Genomic DNA, 25,801 nt, shown 5'->3' with positions numbered 1-25,801 from the left:
CCTATGTGGACCTCCCATGATCTTCAAAGACTCCATTTTCATGAAGCTCGATGGAATTGGTCTTGTATCAGTTACGGTTCACCGAGCGCCTCGCTAGAGGGACGGGTTCCGCTTATATTTGGTGTTATGCTGTGCATGGCGTTATGCTGTGTTATGATGTGTGATGGGGATACGGAGATTTGAAATCTTCTGGTGTTATGCTGTGTTATGGCGCCATCGACGGGCGGGCGACCATATTTTCTGTGCCCTATGCATGATTTGTATTTTAAAAGTAAACATTTTGATATTTTGGAAATGCATTTACTTTACGTACCTCTATTTCGATTTCGACTCGCATTTGTATACTATATTTTACTTTGCATACTCGGACATATTTCGTACATATTCTTTCTTCGGGGTCGCGTTTCATGCCCGGCAGGACGTGTATTGATTTGGTGATCCGCCGCCTAGGACACCCTTTTCTCGCTGTTGGAGTGCTCCCCTTATTCCGAGCTCACATTTTGGTATACACATTCGTTCGTTGCATTTGTATATATTTGTTCGGGGGCACGGCGGGGCCCCCGTCATGATTACGTTAGTCCGTTTAAGAGGTCCGTCGACGTGTATGTGGGTTATGCCCATTAAAATGTGTTTGTATGTTATATGTTACGGCGATCCCGTTCGCCGTGCGACCTCGTCGGCTTGCATTTGTACATGTTTTGGGCCGTTGCGCCATTTGATAGCCCCGTCGCTTCGATATATATACGGTTGTGTTTGAGATGTGTTTGAGAATATAATACGAGACGATTTGATATTTGGGTCTGTATAAACGATCTGTGTGTGATTCGAATTTTATGAATGCGTTTGGGTGCCCAACTCGGGCACTAGTCACGGCCCACGGGGTTGGGTCGTGACAGCTTATGTGAAGTCCCCGCGAAAAAGAAAGAAATGATCCATGAACTCCATCAGTTAACAAATCTGGGAGTACACATAATTGATTCAGGCGATACAGGAGTTAGTATTAATAATCCCACAATTACATCCTTGGATGCAGAAATAAAAGAGCGCCAACACGAGGATCCCAAATTGTATTATTATAAAGGTGTGAAGTTTCCAAAAGAAAAGTCACCATTTGAAGTCTCAGCAGATGGGGTTCTCAAGTACCGAGGCAATAGGTTATGTGTTCGGACGTGGCGAGGATTATGTCCGCCGAATCCTAGAAGAAGCTCATTACTCGCGATATTCCATTCATCTAGGAACGACAAAGATGTATCATGATCTTAAAGTGATGTATTGGTGGGATGGCATGAAAAGAGACATAGCAGAATTTGTAGCCCAATGTCCAAATTGTCAGCAAGTGAAAGTAGAACACCAAAAGCCAGGAGGCTTATTACAAGCGATGGAAATTCCTACGTGAAAATGGGAAGTGATCAATATGGACTTTATTATAGGATTGCCCCGTTCCCGAGGAAAGTATGATTCTATATGGGTGATTGTGGATAGATTGACGAAAGCAGCTCATTTTCTTCCAGTCAGAACCACTTACTCAGCTGAAGATTATGCAAGACTATATCTTAAGAAGATTATAAGACTTCACGGTATTCCAATAGCTATCATTACAGACAGAGGAGCACAGTTCACAGCTAAGTTGCGAAATTCTTCCAAGAAGGTCTAGGTACTCAAGTGAGGCTCAACACGGCATTTCATCCGCAAACTGACGGATAAGCCAAGCGTACTATACATACCTTGGAAGATATGCTAAGGGCATGTGTTTTAGATTTTGGAAGTAGTTGGGATGGCCATTTACCCCTAATCGAATTTGCCTATAATAATAGCTATCATTCCAGTATTCAAATGGCTCCGTATGAAGATTTGTATGAAAGGAAGTGCAGATCTCCGATTGGATGGTTTGACGTCGGAGAAGTACAGTTAATAGGCCCTGAATTAATTCAGCAAGCGGTAGAAAAGGTTAAGGTGATCAGAGATCGATTATTGACAGCTCAAAGTCGCCAAAGGTCTTATGCGGATAACCGCCGGCGAGATATAGAATTCCAAGTCAATGATTGGGTATTTTTGAAAGTATCACCAATGACAGGGGTAATGAGATTTGGCAAAAAGGGAAAGTTGAGTCCTCGATATATTGGACCCTACAAGATCATCCGCAAGGTGGGTCAAGTGGCATACGAATTAGAATTGCCTTCAGAGCTCGAATTAGTTCATCCAGTATTCCATGTTTCAATGCTCCGCAAGTGTGTTGGAGATCCCACAAGGATTGTGCCAGTAAATGATGTTCAGATCACAGAAAAGCTAACTTATGAAGAAGTGCCTATTGCCCATACCTAGACGGCAAGTACGAAGACTTCGAAATAAGGAAATAGCTTCAGTCAAAGTCCTATGGCGAAATAACAATCGGGAAGAGATGACATGGGAAGCAGAAGAGAAGATGAGATCCACATATCCGCATTTATTTCCGCCCCCAGAAGAGATCTATGATGAAACATCGAGATGATAAGGTATGTATGCTTTACTTTTATGTACATGGTCGTGTGTGGCCAATTCATGTTGGTATTATGTTGTGGCCCTGTGAGGCAATGATATTATGGGTTGTTGTGACAGGATGGTAATGTCATATTACAGGGGAAACTCTGGCGAAATTTTTCTAGAATCCCGACGATCTAACATTCGAGGACGAATGTTCCAAAAGGGGGGAAAAATATTACACCTCGGAAAATTTTCCCTTAGCGTACAGTTAATAGACTCACGAAGGACATGATGTATACGAGGTTTGGATAAGCAAGAAGTGGTAATTGATAGTCCTAATTAAGACTTCCAAAGGCATCCGAGTTAAGGTAAGAAAGTTGTTAAGGGAATCGAGTACAAGTTAGTGTGTCGGACGAAAACTATGAGTATTGAGTTAGTGATACCCTAAGGATGTTGTGGAGAAGAGTTATGACATCCCTTAGATTAATAATGAAGTGATAAACAAGTGCCAAGAAGGTTCCATAAGGATTGGAGATCAAACGAAACGACGGGAACCATTCCGGTGGAACTGTGAGTTCCACGGACAGCACCATGATCCACGGACCGTGGATGTGTCCGTGGAACAGCCAACAGAGAAGATGGCTGGCTGGTCATGAACCACGACTAGTTCCACGACCAACAATGGGTTCCACGGACCGTGAAGCTGTCCGTGGAAGTCCCACCGGCTGAAACTATTTCAAGTCTTTAAATGTGAGTCCACTTCATTTATTTCATTTCCATACACGACTTCAACCTCTCCACACCTCTAGAACCTTCCAAATATTTCACCCACAATAAAACTAAGGGAATCAAGGATCAATAACAAGATTTGAAGTGAATCATGCTTATGAAACTCCATTAAAGCCATCAAAGACAAGAAATCCCAAGAATGGTGGAGTAGGGTTTTTGTGTAAAAGGTGTATTATCATTCAAGGTCTATTCCTCTATCATTTAAGGTAATTTTCATGATCTTTACATGTTGTTTGAAGCATTATTAAGATGAAACACTTAGGTTATGAAAGAGTATGGAAGATGGGTTATAAATGGGTGAATAATGTCATCAGGAATAGTAGTTGAGATGAATCATGAAAATGGTTGTGTTGAGATTATAAATGTGTTATAAATGATATCTAGAGCGTGGAGTGAGTATTATAAGTGGAAGAACGTGATAATGAACTTTAGTCATGAATATGGAAAATTGAGGTGAAATGATGAAATGTGAATCATGTGAATAGATGACGATTGTTATTAGTGATATTGTGATGGTTGTTATGGGCGTTGTGTTGATATGGAATATGGCGGAAAGTAGTATAAACAAAGGAAACGCTGCCCAATTTTCTTTAGCCTTAAGAGGCACGATTTTATAATTGCCTAGCTAACGACGATACGAATTCTCTTGAAGGTAAAGACGAGGGCGTTAGAGGAGAACGAGCAAGCTAGAGAGTAGCTAAACGACAAAGGTATGTGAGGCTTCTTTACCTTTCTTTCTAAGGCATGAATCTTATGTATGATGATCCTTCCTCCTCGAGAATCCTTCCACGTTCCGAAAGACGAAGAGCCCATGTTCAGAATAGTTAGACAAGATAAGAAATACGCTATGAATACGATAATGATAATGATAAGTTTAAGCCTAAGGATTCTAGGGATTACGATATGACGAACTTACGAAGTTAATGATAACGACTATGATCCATTGATGCTCTTTCCTATATGTACTCACCTTAAATTGTAAATCCCTTCAAGGTGAGATATGATGCTTATGCTTATTCCATAACATGATCGGGGGTTCACGACCTTATGTCACCCCGACATAGATATAGTTGTCCTTAAGCTCAAATGCATGTGTTGATGATACGTATGTGTATATGTAACTAAGGATGCTAAATATGGTAGAATTATGACAAGCGAGAGACGATAAATAATAATAAAACGACGATATATATGATGACGAATGTACGATATGTCTATGAAATGAATGATAGTGATTAGTCTATGATTTATGTATGATATATGACGACAAATATATGAAATGTATGGTACGTATGATGATGTGATTCCACCGCGCCTAATTGGCCGGACATGTCACCGCTACGGCGGGTTGCTTGAGATTCCACCGCTCCTAATTGGCCGGACATGTCACTGCTACGGTGGGCTGCTATGATTCCACCGCACCGAGAAAAGGGCGATATGACCACCACTAGCGGCCGCATGATACGGTTACCCGGACGCGGGTTAACAGCATTATGATGTATGATTGATGTGATGATGCCTGCATGGTATGATGATGTATATGTGATATGATAAGGCACATGTTATATCCCGCATTTTTGTATATTGGGACAATTTGGTTCAACTATGATAAGTTAGGGTCCAAACTATTCCGGGATACAAAGTCGGGACTTTTGACCTTCGATTTTATTTTGAGTCATAAGTTGTGCATGAATTTGTTGGTATGGAACAATTAGGAAAATATGGGACCAAAATTGGAATTAATGAAAGTTGAAAATCATTCATCTTTTCCTTGTTTGGCCGTGTGATGTGGAGTTAGCCCACACAAATTGTGGACAATTTTAATTGGTCCAACACTTGTGTGGGCCAAGGGACACTTGTGCACTTCATATTATAGGCACAAAATATGATCAACTACTTCATTCTCATCTCATTTCAACACTTAGAAAAATTAGAAGTTGAAGAACACCACAAAAGAAGGCTCTCGGCCAAGGGAGCAAGAAAACCAACTTCATTTCTAGCCTTGCCAAAATTATTTCTTTGATGCAAACCCACTATTTTGAGGTCCCTAAGTAGCGTGGATTGGAGCGATCAACCCGCTAGTTTTCATTATCGCAAACCCTAGCCTCTCTTGAAGTGAAGGAAAAAGGTAAGAATTTATCATGTTTTATGTGTTATAAAGGTTGTATGTATGTTGTAGTATGTTAAAATGGATGAAAATCATGAATTATAGTGTGTTGGAGTTGAGGCCATGTGTGTGAGATTTAGCCGTGTAAGTGTGTGTGTGTGTGTTGTGTTGTATTGAAGTGATGAATTAAGTTCTATATACTATGTTGATGGTTGTAGTGTGAAGAAATGAATGAGAATTATCCATATGTGCATGTTGGTATGTTGGCCGAAAATGGGTCATGGTATTTGACAAAGAACGCATTAGTTTCGCTTAATGTTTTAGTCGTCGTCGTTATGAATTCTATGTTGGAGATGAATGTTTAATGACTCAAATTGATGTTGTAATTGTTGCGGACTGATTTGGAGGTTATTGTACATTTAATGTAATTTGTATATTGATGAGAATAGCATTGTTAGAATGTGAATTGTGGATGCAAATCATGAGTTGAAAATGGAAGGTGTTAAAGTGAGGTTCTCGGGTTTGGGGACTGATTTCGGGTGGATTGGAGAAATTGTTGGATTGTTGGAAGTGTTATATGAATTGCTTAGAATGTCTTTAAATATTGTTGGTATGGGTTCGGGTTATTATTCGAATGTATAAGCATCGATGTTGGCTTGAAGGTAAGCCGTTGAATTGAATTTATGAATGTTGTTGAATGATGGAAAAGAGAGTTATTATTGTTGTATTGCCTTCCGGATTGGTTTGTGATGTTGCTAGGTTGGTTGTTGTATTTGTTGTTGATTGATTTGGCCGAGTTAAATTCTCGGGGTGGCCTATTTACAGGGGAAATGCTGCCCAAATTTCGATAGAATTAAGGGCTAAATTGGAATTAAATGCCCAAAATGTCTATAGCTAATGTTTGGCATATTATGACTTGTTTGTAGATCTTGGGCAGCCCGAGACGTAGGTTGGATTTAGCTTGAATTTGGGTTATCTTGGAGAGCGTTTGAGGTATGTAAAGCTCAACCTTCCTTCTTTGGCATGCCTTAGTTAAAATAGGCTATGACACGAACCTCGAGGAAACTCTATTCTCGCAATCCGAGCATGTCTATGATACGCACTTGTTTCTTGATATTCAGATGTTGATGTTATGAAATATTGATCCTTTGTCCTTGGAATTATTGATTTGTAAAGGTTGCATGAAAGTTTGGTTTTTAAAGAGTTTATTCTTTAACGATTCAAAAACTACAAACGCCCATAACTTTCACAGGAAAGCTCGGATTGCCTTGAGATTTTCGTAGAATTTTGTATGATGTTAGACGAGTATGCTTTCCATAGGCGGGCCCAGCTCGGGCCTACGCCCATCCGTGGGTCCCGCGACGTTCCTTTATGTAATTTCGATAACTTTTGAAAGAGAATGTTGTAATTATTATTCCGATTTCAAATATGACTATTTTACTTATCTTTTGGATTTATGACAATGATTTTATGCATATGATTCCTCACGACTCCGCTCGTGCATTCCCGTTATATCGTTCGCCGAGTCCCGGCCGGGATTCTATTGTCGTGCGCATTATGATATATCCGGTGTTATGTTGTGTTTATGGTTCACCGAGCCTCGCTCGAGGGCCGGTTCATATATTTGGTGTTGTCGCCGTGTACGGCGATATGTCGTGTATGATATGTGACGGGATACGGAGATTTGAAACTTTCGGTGTTATGCCGTGTTATGGCGCCATCGACAAAGCGGGCGACCATATTTTTACGTGCCCTATGCATGATTCGTATTTTTAAAGTAACATTGGATATTTTGGAAATGCATTTATTTTCTTCGTACCTCGCTCGATTATGACTCGGTTTTGTATACTACATTTTCTCGCTTTGCATACTCAAGACATATTTCGTACGTGCACCCCTTTCTTCGGGGTCGTTTCGTATGCCCGCAGTATGTACGCCTGGGGCCCAGGTGATCCACCCGTTTAGACACCCTCTTCGTTGTTTGGAGTGCTCCCCTTATTCCGGGAGTCACATTTTGGTATATATTCGTTCGTTGCATTTGTATATATTTGTTCGGGGCACGGCGGCCCCCGTCCCGTCATATGATTCCGTTTGTCCGTTTGCAGGTCCGCGGGACATGCGGGTTATGCCCATTCTCGTACGGGGCCGTGTTTGTATATGTTATGTTCTCGGGCGATCCCCTTTCGCCGTGGCGTCTCGTCGGCTCGCATTTGTATACGTTTTGGGCCGTCGCGCGCTCCGATACCTTGCTCGCTTTTTGATATGTATTCGTTGTGTTCGAGATTTGCTCGAGACAAGATGACATAATCTAAGACAACATGGATATTCGTGTCCGTATGTCATCCTCGTTTCGCGACTCCTGACGAAGAACGTGCTCGGTGCCCACCTCCGGGCACTAGTCACCGCCACGTGGCCGGGGTCGCGAGCGTGCTGCACGTAGCCGTTCGTCCCTCGAATGCCTACGCGCACCTGGCCCGCAGCGCCTGCTGACGGCCAGAACACAGACCACATCTATAAAGAAGCTACAAACTTTAGGATGTGTTTTTTCTTCGATTTTGGGATCGGGAAGAGCCTGTTATCGAGACTCTTCTGACGAAATGTTTTTTTACCCTCCGAGGGGCCACCCCCTGGGGGCAAGTCACCCAGGAGCCCACCAGCCCGATGACACTGGGGCTGGGCCCCGCTTGAGAAAGAATGTGCCCCCGACGGCCAGCCGCACGCCGCCGCAGGGAGGGATTGGGAGGCCCATAGCCGCCAGGGGGGGGCTCCACCGCAGCTCCGGCCCCCACCCCGCACCTCCCCCCCCCCGTGGGCGGATGAGGGACCCCGCGAGGGTCCGTATTGACCCTTTGGGGGAAAGGTGTCCACGCATTGGGGTGTTGTGGACGATCGCGTTGGTACGTGTGCAATGACACGTAGGCCCGTGATTTTCTACTTCGTGGCCACCGCAGTTCTTCGGTCAAAGTCAGCATAAATTTCGCATTTCGCACGTCGGAATATTTTTAAGTTGGTTGCCAAGAATCAGGATAAGGTTATCTTTCAACTTTGTTTTATGACAAATGGTTTATGATTTTATTGGAAGCGGAAGCATTAAGGAAAGAGTTGGGACTAAGAATGCATTATGGAAAAAAATTTGGAGGCTAAAAGTTGGGAAAATAATTTCCATGAAAATGGCCAATAAATTCTAGCCATTAAAAGGGGTATGTGTTCATCTTATGGTGCAAGATATACAAACATGTGGGGCAAAAGTTGACCAAGTCAAGAATTAGTTGTCTTTTTATTTAAAGGAATTCTAGAAAAATTGGGAAAATTGAAAAAAATTGAAGACAAAAAAAGAAGGAGAAAACCGTAGGTGGCACATGACCAGCCATGTGCTCCCGTATTTATATATATATATATGTGTGTGTGTGGAAAATTACAAGACAAGTCATTATTTTTCCCTAGAATTTTTCAAGAAACATGGAGGGAAAAGGAGCGAGGGGAAATTAAATTTGCCATGGTCGGCCGAACGAGCCCTTTGGAGAGTGATCAAGAGGAATTATTTTCTTCATGTTTTCTCACTAAGTTGAAGGTCCTCGTCGACGTGGAATAATTGTTGAAGCAAGAAAAACACTCCTCCTTGCAACTAGGTTCTAGCCGAGGAAGGGAGAAGATGGAAGGAAAGGTATGATTCTAACTTGATTTTCATATGTTATAGATGATTTGTATACGTTGTGAAGTATGGAAATGCATGGAAATCATGGAATATGGAAGATGAGGTTGTGGCGGGTGTACGTGTGCTTGGCCGTGGCATGTATGGTGTTGTGTAAAGATGGTGAACTAATTAAATTCAACATGTTTTTGGTGTTGTTGTAATGCAGAGAAAATAAATGAAACTCATGGAAGCTTGTATGTTGTGGAGTGAGCCGAATAGGGGGAAATGCTTATGGCGTGCATTAAATGAGTTAATGTTATCTTGCATTTTTGTGTTGTCGTTGTGAATTTTGTGATGGAAAATGAAGGTTTGATGATCTAAATTAAAGTAATAATGGTTGTGGGCTGAATTGGAAGTTAATATGATTCCTATGAGATCTTACATTTATGCTAATGACTATGTTAACAAGTGGATGGTTAATGTAGTTTATGAATTTGGAAGGTAGAAACGTGTTGTTGTTGCCCTTGTTGAACTCGGAAGATTTCGGGTAGTGTTGTATGAAAAGAGGGGCTGATTTGAAGCTTAATGTGACTTCAATATGTTTTCATCGAATACATGGAAATGATGTTGTTAACATATGAGGTTGTCGACGCAGCTTATGAATTTGAAAGAAAGAAATGCATTCTTTGTCGTATTCATTAATTTGGAAGGGTTCGGGTAAGATTGAATGTAGGTTTGGATATCTTTGAATTACCTATCGATATTGTTATTGTGATTGGTTTGGGTGTTGTGATTTGGGCCGAGCCATAATTCTCGGGACGGTGTACTTACGAAGGGGGATGTCTTCATAGAAATCTCAGCGGAATATAAGTGAATGCGTTTGAAAGGTTAAGGCAAGTATTTGATAATGAAACTAATGAGTGGATGAATTCTCTTGCATGTAGACCATCAAGTTTGGACGGATAAGCGTAGCGAGGAAGCGCGGGCCAAGGTATGTAAAGCTGCCTTTCTTTCTTTGGCATGTCTTAGTACTATTAGGCTATGACCCGAGCTTGGGTAATTCCACTCTTAGAATCCGAGCTTTAGGTATGTACCTCGTTCGTTCCTTAAAATCTACTCCTTAATGGGACCAAAATAAGATTTTCATGTTTTCAAAAGAATGAATTTCAAAGGTTTTATAAAGAATTGATTAAAAAAAGGGGTCCGAATTTCAAACGTCCGTAACTTTTACATACGGCAGCTCGGATCGCCCCCAAAACATAGTATGTATGTTTATAAGACATAACTTTCCCCTACCTACCCTAGTCGGGCTCGGGGGCGGGGTCGACACCCGTCCGTGGGGCCCGCGACCTTTCTATGCCTATTACTGGACGACCTTTCTAAAAATGTAAGTTTCGTTTCATTTGGACTTGTGCATATGAACTTTCTTACTTACTTAACGATTTATGATTATGATTTTATGCATACGGTTGCTCACGACTACTCGCTCGCGCTCATGGTCATTACCTCGTTCCACCCTAGTCCGGGCCGGTTATGCTCGTGCGCAATATGATAAACTCCGGTGTGATCTTTGTGTTACGGTTCGCTCGCCGAGCCCTCTCCGCAGGGCGGGTTCCGTTTGGCGTGGATGTGATCTTGTGATATAGTGTGTACGGTCGGCTATGATGTGTTACGGGGATTTGGCGGGTTACGGAGATCCGAAATCTTACGGTGTGATGCGCGCGTGGCGCCAACGACGGGCGGGCGACCACCGTTCTAAGAGCATGGTGTGCATGATTTGCATTTTAATTACATATTTTGATACTTTGCATATTATGTCTATTCTCCGTATTTTGTTCCTATGGTTCCGTATTTCGCTTTACATACTCAAGCACATATTCGTCGACCCCTTTTTCTGGGGTCATGCGTTTCATGCGGCGCGCGGTACACCCAGCCGAAGACGTTAGCAGAAATGTTCAGGCCGAGGTTGGCGGCTCCACTTGTTCCGAGGCCGTCGAGTCGAGTCCGTGCATACTATGATATCCGAGTCATGTTAGAGACTTGCGAGGCAGAGTCATACGTATCGAATATCGGTTGTGGCTCTATAAGCCGTCATTTTGTGATATGTGATATTACGCATTTTGTACGTTCGCAAGTTTGTATTTGACTTGAAATTATGTATTTATGATTTGGCCACGGGCCCAATATGAGTACGTGTGTTACGATAGTCACGAGGGTTCGCTCGGCCCGGTTAAGGGTCGGTGCCCATCACACCCTATCGAAGTCGGGGTGTGACAAAAGCCTCGGCAGAGGACCCTCATGAGTTCATCCGACGATGCGCGTACCCTCGCGGTTGATTAGTGCTTCCGAGACAGAAAGCGGTTGAGATGGCGTCATACCGTTGCACGATGTAGCACGAACCGGTATGAGTCGTGGATGCGTCCGCAGGCGAGGGTGCCCCTCTAGCCGTATGGGGCGAGTTTACAGAGGCCTTCCTGGCCCATTTTCTGCCTCCTGAGGTACGGCGAGCCGTAGTGGACGGTGCCCCGCTGTTGCAAGAGGAGCGGCACGTATCCGGGATTACGCTTAGAGTTCGATTCGGCAGCCGGTCATGACATGCGCTTTCATATGTTACGACACGGTGACCGGATGCGACATATATAGTAGGGCTGGACCAGTATGATTGATAGTTGTTTGGTGATGGCGGCCCATCCCGGTATGGATATTGCCCGCGTGCACACGCCCCGGGGTATGGAGGATCGGCGCGAGAGGGCGCCCGGCCGGCGGGGGGGCTTATGACAGTGGGCCGGCCAAGGGCTAGATCGTGCGGAAGCGTATCTGCCAGATTTTCGAGGTGAGCACCTCGTCGAGCGAAAGACATCCCTCCCCGGCCGGCCAAGCACACCCTCGGCCCGGCGGAGATCCGATGGTGCGAGTTGTTCGGGGGTAGCGTAGCTCCGGTGTTTTCGGGCTCACGGTTGGACGGGGAGGCTCACAGGTCGGATGAGACCACCCGGACCTCCGTGTTCCCCCTTTGTGGAAGACGAAGCACCGGAGAGTGCTTTCGTGCCACGGGTGCGTGCTTTACTTGCGGCCGTCGGGGCCATCCGATAAGAGATTGTCGGTTAGAGGTGGTGCGGGCGGCGCGGCACTCGCCTACCGAGGTCAGCGGTGGTTCATCTTCATCCTCGATATCTATGCGCCCCGCGGGCGCGGTATGCCCGCATCCCCGCGGGCCGGCGAGGGGTCGTGGTGGAGTTCCTCGGTTCTAGCGGTCCTTCGAACCGCATTTATGCGTTAGCCGGCCCGACAGGGACCGGGAGGCGTCGCCTAATGTTGTCCACGGGTATATTGCGGTTTCTCTCGAGATGTGTATGCCTTGATTGATCCCGGTTCTACATTATCATATATGTCTCCCCTTGTTGCTAATAAAATTGGGATAGAATCCGAGCCGATAGAGCCCTTTGAGGTAGCTACACCTTTGAGGGGATTCCCCGTTATAGCCGATCAGTTTATAGAGATTGTTCGGGATTATCTCATGCCGCTATACTAAGGCCGATCCGTGCAGTTAGATATGACGAAGTTCGACGTGATTATGGGTATGGATTGGCTAGCCTCTTGTTATGCTAATGTTGATTGTCAAAAGAAGATAGTCCGTTTCCAGTTTCCAGGGGAACCAGTTATAGAATGGGCAGGTAATACAGCATCGCCGAGGGGTAAGTTTATTTCATACCTCAAGGCAAGAAAAATGATCAGGAAGGGCTACATTTATCATATGGTCCGTGTTCATGATTTAGAAGCAGAGGCACCGACTCCTCAGTCTGTCCCAGTGGTTAATGAATTCTTAGATGTATTCCCAGACGAGCTTCAAAGCTCTTCCCCCCGAGCGGGAGGTGGAGTTTGCTATTGATTTGTTGCCGGATACTCAGCCTATCTCTATTCCTCCGTACGTAATGGCACCCGAATTGAAAGAACAAACTCGAGAGATTTATTGGAGAAGGGTTTCATTCGGCCCAGCACATCACCCTGGAGAGCGCCGTATTATTTGTAAGAAAGAAGGATGGGTCACTTGCGGATGTGCATTGACTACGCTGGCACTCGAATAAGGTAACTATCAAGAATAAATACCCCCTCCCCAGGATTGATGATTTGTTTGATCGGTTGCGGGTGCGTGTTTCTCGAAGATAGACACAACGCGTCGGGCATCATCGAGTACGGTACGAGAGGTCGTATATTCCCAAGACAGATTCAGACCCGATACGGGCACCATGAATTCGTAGTGATGTCTTTTTGCGTACTAATGCTCCAAAGGCCTTTATGGACCTCGATGAATCGAGTATTCAGACCATTCTTAGACATGTTCGTGATTATGTTCATCGATGATATTCTCCGGTTTATTCTCGATCGAGAATTTAACATACGCAGATCATTTAAGGACTCGTATTTGGCACACTTCGGCACCGTGGTCGTATGCTAAATTTTCTAAGTGTGAATTCCGGGCGACTTCGGTGGCATTTCGGGGCATATTATTGGGGCGATGGCATCCGGGTGGATACCCGAAGATTGAGGCCGTAAAGAATTGGCCAAGGCCTACGACGCCGACTGAGGTGCGTAGCTTTCTGGGATTGGCCGGTTACTACAGGAGATTCGTAGAGAAATTTGCTTCGATTTCAGCGCTTTTAACAAGGCTGACTCAGAAGAGAGCAAAGTTCCTATTACACCCCAAGTTTCGGTATATTGAGATTTATTAGGAGTTAGTTAGTTAACTATAGACACCGGAGTTATTGTCGAAAGGATGCAAGATCATTGATGCTCGTTTTGCAATATAAGAGTCCGAGTTCGTGTAATAGGTTATGGAAGGAAAGTTAAGGACAAGGCCATTTTCCGGTTTTGATTTAATGCGCAAGTCGCTTATAAAAATTATTGGCATGGAATATTAAGGGCAAACTTGGAATTCGGAACTATTATATTTCAAGGATTAAGTGTACATGTGGACAAGATGACTAGGCAAGCAATAAAATTGGTCATCTTTATGACTTAAGAAATTCTAGAAACTTGGAGAAAAAGAAAGAAAGAAAAAAAAAAAATAAGGGGAGCCATGTGGCCGGCCACCTTGGTGTGGGCCATGGCCACATGGTTGGCTACTAATTGAAATAAAAGATGACCAAGTCATCTCATTTCATCATCTTCATCACTTGGAAACTTCAAGAAAATTTGAGAAAAAAAAAAAAAACAAGGCCATTCGGCCAAGAACTTGGAAAATTGAGGGTCAAGAATTGATCTCCAAAAATTATTTTCTCCTAGTTTCTCTACTAATTGGAAGGTTCTCGTCGACGTGGAGTGGTTGTTATAACAAGAAAACCGCTCGTTGTTGTGTTTCACCAAAGCTAGTTGTGGGAGGAGTTGGTGGAAAAGGTAAGATTTAATCCTCCCTTACATGTTCTATGGATGATTTGAGCATGTTATATTATATGGAAATGAATGGAATTCATGAGAATATGGATTATGGTGTTGGCCGAATAGGTGCATATGTGTAGAGGTGAAGAATCAATTTTGTTTAACATGTTTTGGTTGTTGTTGTGAATTCTATGTGATGGAAATGAAGGTATTGAATGGTTTAAATTGAAGTTGTGATTGTTTTAGGTTGGGCCGTGTACATGTAGTATTTATAGGGATGAGGGACTAATTTTATTTAGTATGTTTGAAATGTTGTGTTGCGGATTCTACGATGAAAATGAATGTTTGATGACTCATGTTGATGTTGCAATTGTTGTGGGCTGTTTTGGAGAGTAATATGATGTTAATATAGGTTTTTGTGTTCATAAGAATGATGATTGTTAGCATGCGGATTGTTGGTATAGTTTATGAATTCGGTAGAACGATTAAAATGGTTGAATAGTGAATTGACTAGTTATGGAAATTGGAAAACAGCGTGTGGGCTGTTTTATGGAATATTTTGATATGGGAAATGATATTATTGATGTTGATATTGTTGTTGTTGTTGTTGGTTGATGAATTGAGAATTCGGGCTAGGCACCTAAACGGGGAGATGCTTTGCCCGATTTTCGGTAGAATATAAAATAGTTTAAGTTGGAACTTGAGATAAGTATGTAATACGGAGACTAACATTAGTGTGAATCCTCTCGAATGTAGATTTGCGAGCTCGGGCGGATAGACGTAGCCAATAGGAGGTCGAGCTGTATGTTAAGGCTCACCCTTCTTTCTTTGGCATGTCTTAGTTGAGAATAAGTTATGGCACGAACTTCGAGGCAACTCTATTCCGTGATCCGAGCATGTTTATGATTCTCATTGGCTTCTTGATATTTGTATTCTTAATGTGGTCAAATCCTAGTCCTTATGTCATTTGTATAATCAAGTTTCAAAAGTTGCATAAAGATTTTCCTTTCAAAAGAGTTTATTTCTAAACGATTCCGAAACTACGAAAGTCCGTAACTTTCACCGAAAGGCTCGGATCGCCTCGATTTGTTCGTAGAAAGTTTTGTGACATATGATGACTTGATTCTTCATAGGCGGGCTCGGAATGATTTGATATACGACTATGGTCCCTACGATACTTTGACATACTTATGATATTTGATATGTTTCCGAGTACCGTCCGAAAGATTTTTGATATAACTATTGCCCGGATTTTCAATAACGATATGAGAATGTTGAGCTATTTCCTCGTGAAGCTATTCTTCATTGATAGTCTCACCTTAAATTAATTGTTCCTTCAAGGTGAGACAAAGCGGCGATAATTATTCCGTAATATGATCGGAGGCTACCGACCTTATGTCACTCCGATAGATACATGACTTTATTTGGGCTCTCATGCATGCTACTCATATGATATATGAATATGATATATGAATATGATATGTGAATATGATATATGAATATGATATATGTATATGAATATGGGGAATATGGAAAAAGGGCGAGAGCGTTATATACGTGTAACTACCTGATCAGTTGGCATAATATGATATGATACCGTCCCGGACGCGGGATGCCCGGACGCGGGATATGTGGTTATGGATCGGGCTGCACGTTCCGCAACAATATATTATATGGATTGGGGCCGCACGTTCCGCACGTTACAATATATATATCATGGATCGGGCTACACGTTCCACAGCAATATAATATTGTATATATATATATATATATGGATCGGGCTTGTCACACCCTAACCTTATTAGGGTGTGATAGGCACCCGACCCTTACCTAGGGCCGAGCGAACCCGCCGACTTTCGTAATACTCATAATCATACTAGGGCCGCAAAACATAACATAAGCACATAATGAATTTTTTTTTTTCCGAAAACGAACATGCCTTTCATTTTTTTTAAAAAAAAATCAAATAAAATAGAATACATGATAACGATTTAAAATCTTTACAATATAATGCACAACAATACATCGGCTTATATAGCCGTTGCAAACCAAATACGACATATCATACACACGACAATCGTGCGCAAAGTCTCTACCAAAACTTCGGACATCATACAAAAGCACTCGACTCGGCGGCACTCCGGAGGAGTTGGAGCTCGCCAATCCGGTGGAACATCTTCTCGCTAACATCACCTACTCATTCTGGGTACCGCGACATGAAACGCAGCCCCCGAAGAACCACCGGGGGTCGATGGCGGAATATACCGAGTATGTAAAGCCGAAATGCGTGAAGGGCGAATCATAAACCAATCCAGATGTACGGGAATGCAGCTAACAAATCATAATCGGAATCAGATGTACAGAAGTATATCGGACAGAGCCTTATCATGATCAGAGGTGCGGAAGATTGATATACAGAATCATGGTCAGAGTCAGAAGTATCGAAAATACGTACCTTATCCAGAATATCAAAACGCTTACTTTCAGACCGTAAATAGTGCAAATCAAAGGCATGCATAGGGCCAGAGATATGGTCACCATAACACAACACATCATAACATACACACGGTACCCGGGGACATATACCACGCCGGGAAACCGGACAGATCATAACACATACACGGTACCCGGGGACAGATACCACGCCGGGAAACCGAACATATCATAACATAGACGCGGTACCCCGGGAACCGGACATATACCACGAGAACCCGGGAACCGACCACATCATAATCCATATACCCGGTAACTGGGGACGGACATATACCACAGTACCCCGGAACCGTTCACGGTAACGGAGAGACGGACATATACCCGTGCGCCCTTCTCGGTAAGATCCCGGAACCGGCCACGGAGGTACTCCGGAGACGGACATATACCACGGTACTCCCCGGAGACGTGGCATATCATACTCCATATGCACGGTATTGATCGGACGGACATATACCACGGTACCCGACCGAACACATCATACTATCAGAGCATTCATAACAGATTATTTAAACAGAATGCTTATATCAAAATTTTATGCCAGTATACTTGTATCAAAATACGTACGACAGAGTACTTATATCAAAATACTGACATCATAATACTTATAGTAAAAGTACTTGGCCAAATATTTACATTAGATTACTCATAACAGATTTCATATTTCGAACCACATATCACATCGAGAGATATTCGCATCGAACACTTATGTCGGAGTACCTATCTCAAAATATTCATATCAAATTACTTGTACCGGAGTATCTATATCGGAATAATCAAATCGGAATACTTGTAACGGAACACTTACGTCGGACTATTCATATCAGAAAGGGCATACGAATCATATCAATTCGGAACTAAGGAGCAGGATTACTCCAAAGTACATTTCATAGCTTAGTCCGAGCGGTAAGTCATTTAGAAGAGGAATAGGACGACAGTTGTAGTACATACCTTTTGGACGTTCCAACAGATTATGTCGAAGCTAAACTTTTGAGACCGTTGGGATATGTTTAAATATGTCATAGAACTCAATGGGATAATTAAACAACTATCGTTTAGTAGGCGGGAAGATGTCCAAGAGTTTCCTTTACTTATTGCTCAAAACAAATTAATAACATAATAGGAGCGGTTTCGAAAATAGCGGGCCCACCTCGGGTCAAGTCGAGGCGGCGTACATAAATTACAAACATTAGACTCTATGGAGTCATCAATAAAAGTTTCAGAACGATTCGATTACATTTGTGAAAGTTCTAGATGTACGAACACTTTGCCAACAAAACATAAGGATTCTAGTTCAATTATGTTGAATGAATAGTACCCAAAATCGAACTCGAGTTTCTATGAACAGAATCTTTCCCGAGGCTCAGACTCCAACCTAATATAACTAAGACATGCCAAAAGAAGGAAAGGAAGGACTTTACATACCTTAGTTGCGCCTTATGCTCGTCCAAACTCACTTCCCGTTTCGCCCAAAATCTACAAATGGTCATATTTACCAAACATTCATTAGAATCTTTAAGATTCAAATCTTGAATTAACATTTGTCTACGAGAATTTCGAGCTCATATCATTTCCCCCGTAAATGCGCCATCTCCGAGAATTCAACTCGGCCAAAGTACAACAACAAACCCGAGAATGGAACTCGGCCACATTATCGCCGACAATACTAACAATTTTACCAACAACATCAACAATCAATTTGAAAATATTCCAAACAACTTCTACTCCAACTTCACATTTCCAAACCAATATCAACGTTTACATATTCACTTACTAATTCAAGATCATTCAAACACAATTCGAGAACATTTTAAACAACTTACACAACATGCCCATCATTTCCATCAACATACCATACCTTACCCGAAAACTCCCCAACTCCCAAATCAGCCCGTAACCATTCTAACATCAACTTAAACCACCAAATTCTCATTTTCGTCGTATATAGTACATATCAACAACAATCAAGATACTACATAGAAGCTTATTCATTTTTCCTACACAACACACACACCACACGGCTAAAACCCCAACACCTACAACTTCATGAATTTCATCCACTTTCATTATCCATGTAGAATTCACAATAACCACAACTAGAATATTACATAAGAATAAATTTATCTTGTCTATATAACAACATAGGCACACGGCCACATATATACACACACACATCCACCATGCAAACTTCCATATTTTCATGAGTTCTACTCCTTTCTACATTCCATAGCATAAACAAGCCTTCATAACATAAAAATAGATGAATTCTTACCTTTTCCTTCAACTTCCCCACTTACTTGAATTCTTGAAAGTGCCACAAAGAGTAATTTTCTTGTTCCAACAATTGTGCCATGTTGAAGAGGGCCTTCAATTTAGTAGGAATACATGAAGAAAAGAATTTTTGGGACAAGATTTCTTGGTCTTCTTTTTCTCCTCCCTTGGCCGAACCTAGGCCTTCTTGTTGCTCTTCTTCTTTTGTTTTTCTTTCTCCAAATTTCTAGAGCTTTTTTTTTGGAGAATATGACTAATATGTCATATATATATAACTCCTCCAAGCATGTGTCACGACCCAACCCCGTAGGCCGTGACTAGCGCCCGACCTGGGCACCCGTACGCACCAAAGTCCAAAAATAGTAGCTCAAATATTTAGAAAAATTTGGGCAGAGTTTCCTCTGTTTTTCTTACTAACCAAAATTAACCAACGCGCGCGAAAATACCAACAAAGGCCACACGGGGCCAACATATCCATATACACATATACAAGGTGACCATAAAGAGCCCCCTCCCAAGGATCGACGTGGACCAACTGAACCGCCCGAATATATCACATATACATATACGTACGGACATAGCCATAACCCACATACATATCCACAGGCCTCTAAACAGAATAACGAAATCATATGACGGGACAGGGCCCCGTCGTACCCCTGAATAATAATGTACATATACATCAGAAGATAATATATACCAAAATATATAAGCTCCGGAAGAAGGAGCACTCCCGTAAATCGAAATAGATGGCCTAGGCGGTGGATCCTCAAAATGAGTGTCGGCACTGCGGCATGAAACGCGACCCCGAAGAAAGGGGGTCGGGTAGAAATAGGTACCGAGTATGTAAAGCGAGATTACGTAAACATAATAACAAATCACAGAAAATAATTATGATTTACAAAAATATCAAAATATTTGTCAAAAATTAAAATCATGCAAAGGCTCTTAGAACGATGGTCGCCCGCCTGTCGATGGCGCCATACCACAACATCACACCGGAAAGTTTCATATCTCCGTAACCCGACATATCCCCGTAACACAACATAGCTGTCACACCCCGACCTTACTAGGGTGTGATGGGCACCCGACCCCACATCCGGAGCCGAGCGAACCCACAGACTCTTATTCCGCACATAATTTTTTTTCAAATCTCAAAACTGAATAATCATGAAACACATAATGAAGCTTATAAGTCTGACAAAAGCTGTAATTATACAGGATTTACTACCTAACACAAATCGACATGTCGGCTGATGGAGCCGGCCGACGGATCGACGTATCATACCCACGACGCCGTACGCAAAGTCTCTAACACAGATCCAGAAGTCATAACAGACAAACTCTGACACGGCAGCACTCCGGGAAATTGGAGCTTGCCATCTCCGCTGGAACATCTTCTATAATAACTCCAGCTCATCTGGGAGTACCTGCGCGGCATGAAACGCAGCCCCCGAAGAAAGGGGGTCAGTGCGAATATGTACCGAGTACGTAAGGCATGCAATACGAGAAACAAAACTATAACCGAAACGAGACGAAATTATTAGGTACATACGTTACTCGAACGACGACGCTTACCTCCCGTACGCAATTCATACATACTGTTTCATATGCTAAAAAGTGTACGTAAAAATAAATGAACCAACCAGTATACCAAAATACTTATTCTGCAATCGCCGATCGCATGTCCGAAGAGGTGCGGAAAATACAGAACGCACGGGAGATGTCACACGTCAGACGGAGTTCAGAATGTGCAGAATATTCGGATAGAATCATACATCGGACGGAACGCCGAACATACGGATTATTCAGATTGTATCATATAACGAGCAAACTACAGAACATACAGAATGTTCAGATGCTGACACATATCGGACAGAATACAGAATGCACGGAATGCTCAGATGATATTATATAGCGCATATGCATAAAACGTGTCCCGGCCCTCTGATAAGGGACTCGGTGAGTAGGATCATATATAGTAGACTCATATATGCAAATAACGTGTCCCGGCCCTTTGTTAAGGGACTCGGTAATGTAGAATCATGCAGATCAGAATCCTTTGTCAAATATACATAACGTGTCCCGGCCCTCTACTGCGGGTCTCGGTGGATAATATCAAATGCCATCCTGGCCGCCATCCCCGTATCATCATAAACATACACAGATAACGTGTCCCGGCCCGCAAGTACGAGGGACTCGGTGAATAATGCAATGAAATGCGCACGAGAACATGTCCTGGCCCGGGACTCAGTGAATCAGAATCATACCGTAAAGTACGCACGAGAACATAACATGCCCTGGCCCGGACTCGATGAAAGATACATTGAGCCATGCACGAACGAGTCGTGAGAAACCATATGCACATAAATCCGGACTCGATGAATACGTACACTTACCCGCATACGAAGATCCGGAAGCAAGTTTCGGGTCCTTCCCCCCCCCCCCCCCCCCCCGAATTAGCATCGAAAGTTATAACCATTTGAAGCACGGAAACCTCTTCGGACTTTTCAAGCGATCCAGGATCGTGTATGAAGAACATTAAAGCTCACAGAGAACGTTCATATCAAAATACTTATGTCACCACACTTATATCCGAATACTTATATCAGAATTTCCATTTCAGAATATTTACATCAGAGTGCTTATATCAAAATATTCAGATCAGATCATTCGTGTCGAAGTGTTTATATCCGGATAGTCAAACCAAAATGCTCATATCTGGGTTATCAGACACTTATATTAAATTCGGGACGAAAGTCAAAGGTTTCCTTAGTTATCCTACGGACATAAAGCAAATAGAACGACAATTAGGTCTCGGGATTGTGGGCCCACCTCGGGTCAAGTCGGGTAACGAACATAAAAACATGGTCATTATATCTCATTAAGCTATCCTCGAAGATTTCAAGGCCTTCCACTTTCACTTTCAAAAGTTACGGACGTTTGGACATGTCTTTATAATAAAGCGCAAATTAGTTAGTTCAATTCTATTGAATGAATAGTAACTAAATTCAACCTCGAACTTCTAGAATTGGAGTAGTCCCCAAGCACGTATTCAAACTTATTACATCTAGGACATGCCAAAGAAAGAAAGGGGTAAGCCTTACATACCTTTTCCGCTCCTTAAGCTTCTCCAAATCCCAGCTCCAAGTTTGCCAAAAGCTGCAATTTGGTCACATTTACCCAATATCAACCATAAAGTTATAAGAATTCACTCTTAGTCAACACTTGTCTTAATCTTCCAAATAAGTTTACTTATTTTCTGCCGAGATTTCGCAAAGACCTCCCCTGTAAATACACCGTCCCGAGAATTATGGCTCGGCCCAAATCACAACACCCAAACCAACAATCACAATAACAATATCGATAGATAATTCAGGATATCCAAACCAACATCCAATCTCACCCGAAACCTTCCAAATTAATGAATACGACAACAATGCATTCCTTTCTTTCAAATTCATAAACTATGTCATCAATTCCATACGTTAGCAACAATATCTTCATTAATGCAAGAAACTGTATTGAAATCACATTATGTTCCAAATCAGCCCACAACAATTACGACTTCCATTTGAGTGATCAAACCTTCGTTTTTACCACATAATCCACAACAAAAAACAACCAAAATACTACATTAAATTAGTTCACCATGTTCCCTCCAAAACAACCCCTACACGGCCACACACACACCACACTCCACGGCTCAACACCAACATTGAAGGTTTCATGATTTCCATTCATTTCGACACTCTACAACCACCAACATACTAGCTAGAATTAATGCATCACTCCTAGACATATAACACACATACACGGCCAACATCAACATTCATGGCTCAACCTCAACATCCTACTTTCATGCATTTCACCCATTTCTTCATCACATAGTTCATAACAACAACAACCAACATGATAAATAACATTAATTCATTATTCCTACACCATATAGCACAACTCACGGCCACACACAATTCACCACAACTCCATTCATTTACATACTTCAAAACATCCACAAATCATGCAAAACATATGAAAAACAAGATTGAGCCTTACCTTTTTCCTTCCACCTCCCCACGACTAGGCTTGCCTTTTTGCAAAACGAATAGCTTTCTTCTTCCAACAACCACTCCACGTCGAAGAGGACCTTCTAATTAGTATGAAAGCATGAAGAAATAATTTTTTCCATGATCAAATGGGCAAGGACCATTTTCGGCCAGCTTGTGGCCGAATGGTTGCTCCCTTTTCTTTCTCCATTTTTTTCTTTCTTGCTTTCTTTCTCTCTTTATGAAATATGAGTACTCCTCCCTATATATATATATGTTCCTCTTGTATGCATGTGAGGGGCACATGCCCTCTCTCTAGATTTTTCTTTCTTTTCCTTTTATTTCTCTAGAGTTTTCTTTCTATTATATTATTCTTTTTAAAAGATGACTTATTATTTTAGTCATCCTTTTTCCATTCGTTTTCTTCACATGGCCAATATGGCCCCTTTTGGAGTTTTCTTGAATTCCCGTGAAATGACCATTTTGCCCCTAGCCTTTTTAAATATTTCCATGAACCATTTTGTGAATTTTCCTTTTTCGCCCTCAACCTCTCACAATATTCCCATACTAATAATGTTCATAAGCAACATTCATAGCCACTTGCATTAAAATAATTTTTGAAAATCGTCTCGCCCGTAACTTTCCACGACGACTTCGAAATATCCAAACGTACAAAATACGGGCTATAACAATAGCCAACCATGACACCATACACAGCATAACACCAATATAAACGGAACCCGGCCCTCTAGCGGGGAGCTCGGGGAACCGTAACACAGCATCACACCGGAATATATCATAACGCGCACGAAATATAACCGGCCCGGGATCCGGTGAACGAGGCAATAACCATAAGCACGAGCGGAGTCGTAAGCAGTCATATGTATAAAATCATAATCATAACTCATTAAGTAATTAAGAAGCCCATATGCGGAAGTCAAGTGGAAACAATATTAAGTTTTCCCAAAAATCCCTAAAGGAAGCATAGAAAAGCCGCGGGCCCCACGGACGGGCGCCGGCCCCCGTCCGAGCCCGACTACGAGGATTAGGCGAAAGTTATACCTTATGAATTTACATATTATGTTTTGGGGCGTTCCCAGCTCGTATGCAAAAGTTACGGACGTTAGAAGTTCGGGACCTCTTTGTAGTCAAAATTCTTTTTTAAGTCTTTCAAATTTCAATCATTTGAAACACAAGAAATCTTAGTTTGCACACATTAAGGAATAAGTTCTTAGAATCGAATAAAGTACACGTCTAAGCTCGGATTTTAGGAGTAGAATGACCTCGAGACTCGGGTCGTAGCCTAATAGTATTAAGACATGCCAAAGAAAAGAGAACGGCTTTACATACCTTATCCGCCCGCGAGCTAAATCAAGCTTCAAGTCTCGGGTACGCCAAGATCTACACAGCGCCAAATATATTAACATTAGTCATACGCCTTTAGGCATCCAATTCCAAACGGACATTAAATTCTATAGAAATTTCGGCAGCATTTCCCCTATAAATGCACCAACCCCGAGATTCAACTCGGCCAATTTCAACAACAACCAACCCAACAACCAAACTACAACATCAATAATCAATTCACAATACATTCTAACATTAATATCCAATTCCAACACATTCCAACATTAAATACATTTTGCTACATACTTAGAGACATTCCAATATATTCAACTATACTCATATAATCAAATTAACATTAAGGCTCATACGTTCCATTACTAATCCGAACCCATTTAAATCATATTCAAGAACACTTTGAGCAAGTCATACAATATTTCACATAGCCCACACATTGTCCCAACTTACCCGAATTCCACTCCAAACCCGAGAACACTACTCCCTCATTTCTTTCTTTCAAACTCCATAAATTATACTACCAAACCATGCATAAGCAATGTCATTTTCTTAATTACAAAATTTACATTAAAAGCATAATGGCTTCCAAAACAGCCCGCATCCTTTTCAACACCAACGTGGATCATCCAAAGGTTCATTAACGATACAAAACTCACAACGACAACAACTAGAGCCTTAAGTAACATTTGTACATCCTTGGCACAAACATGGCCTATATTCGGCCACCTTCAAACACATACACACACATGTGATTTACACTCATTCAACACACTACAACTACAAGGAAACATACTACATATAATTCAAGCTACCATTCCAACTACACATGGAACATGCACGGCCACAAGCCAAGCATGCTCCATGTCCACGGTTCAACCCCCAACACCTAAGTTTTCATAAATTTCATGTATGTTTGCATACTACAACATGTCCACGCCATTCACAACACATAAAGGAAAATTAATTCTTACCTTTTCTCCTTCACTTCACACGCCAACCAAGGTGGTGAACAAGAGAAACGGATGGCTTATCGATCCAACCAACGCCTCCACGTTAACAAGCACCCTTGAATTAGTTGTTTTGATAGAAGAACCAATTTTTTTGAATGAGATTCCTTGGTCTTGAAAATTGCTATCTATGGCCGAATACTAGCTCCTCTTTGTCTTCTCCTTATTTTCTTGATTTTTCTAGAAAATGAAGTGAGGAGAAAGATGACTTAGTCATCTTTTTAAGTTGCCAAAGAAAATAATTTATGTGGCCATGGCC

The sequence above is a fragment of the Lycium ferocissimum genome, chromosome 6 (assembly GCF_029784015.1).
Source record: "Lycium ferocissimum isolate CSIRO_LF1 chromosome 6, AGI_CSIRO_Lferr_CH_V1, whole genome shotgun sequence".
Lineage (NCBI taxonomy): Eukaryota > Viridiplantae > Streptophyta > Magnoliopsida > Solanales > Solanaceae > Lycium > Lycium ferocissimum.
This window is presented reverse-complemented; position numbering follows the sequence as displayed.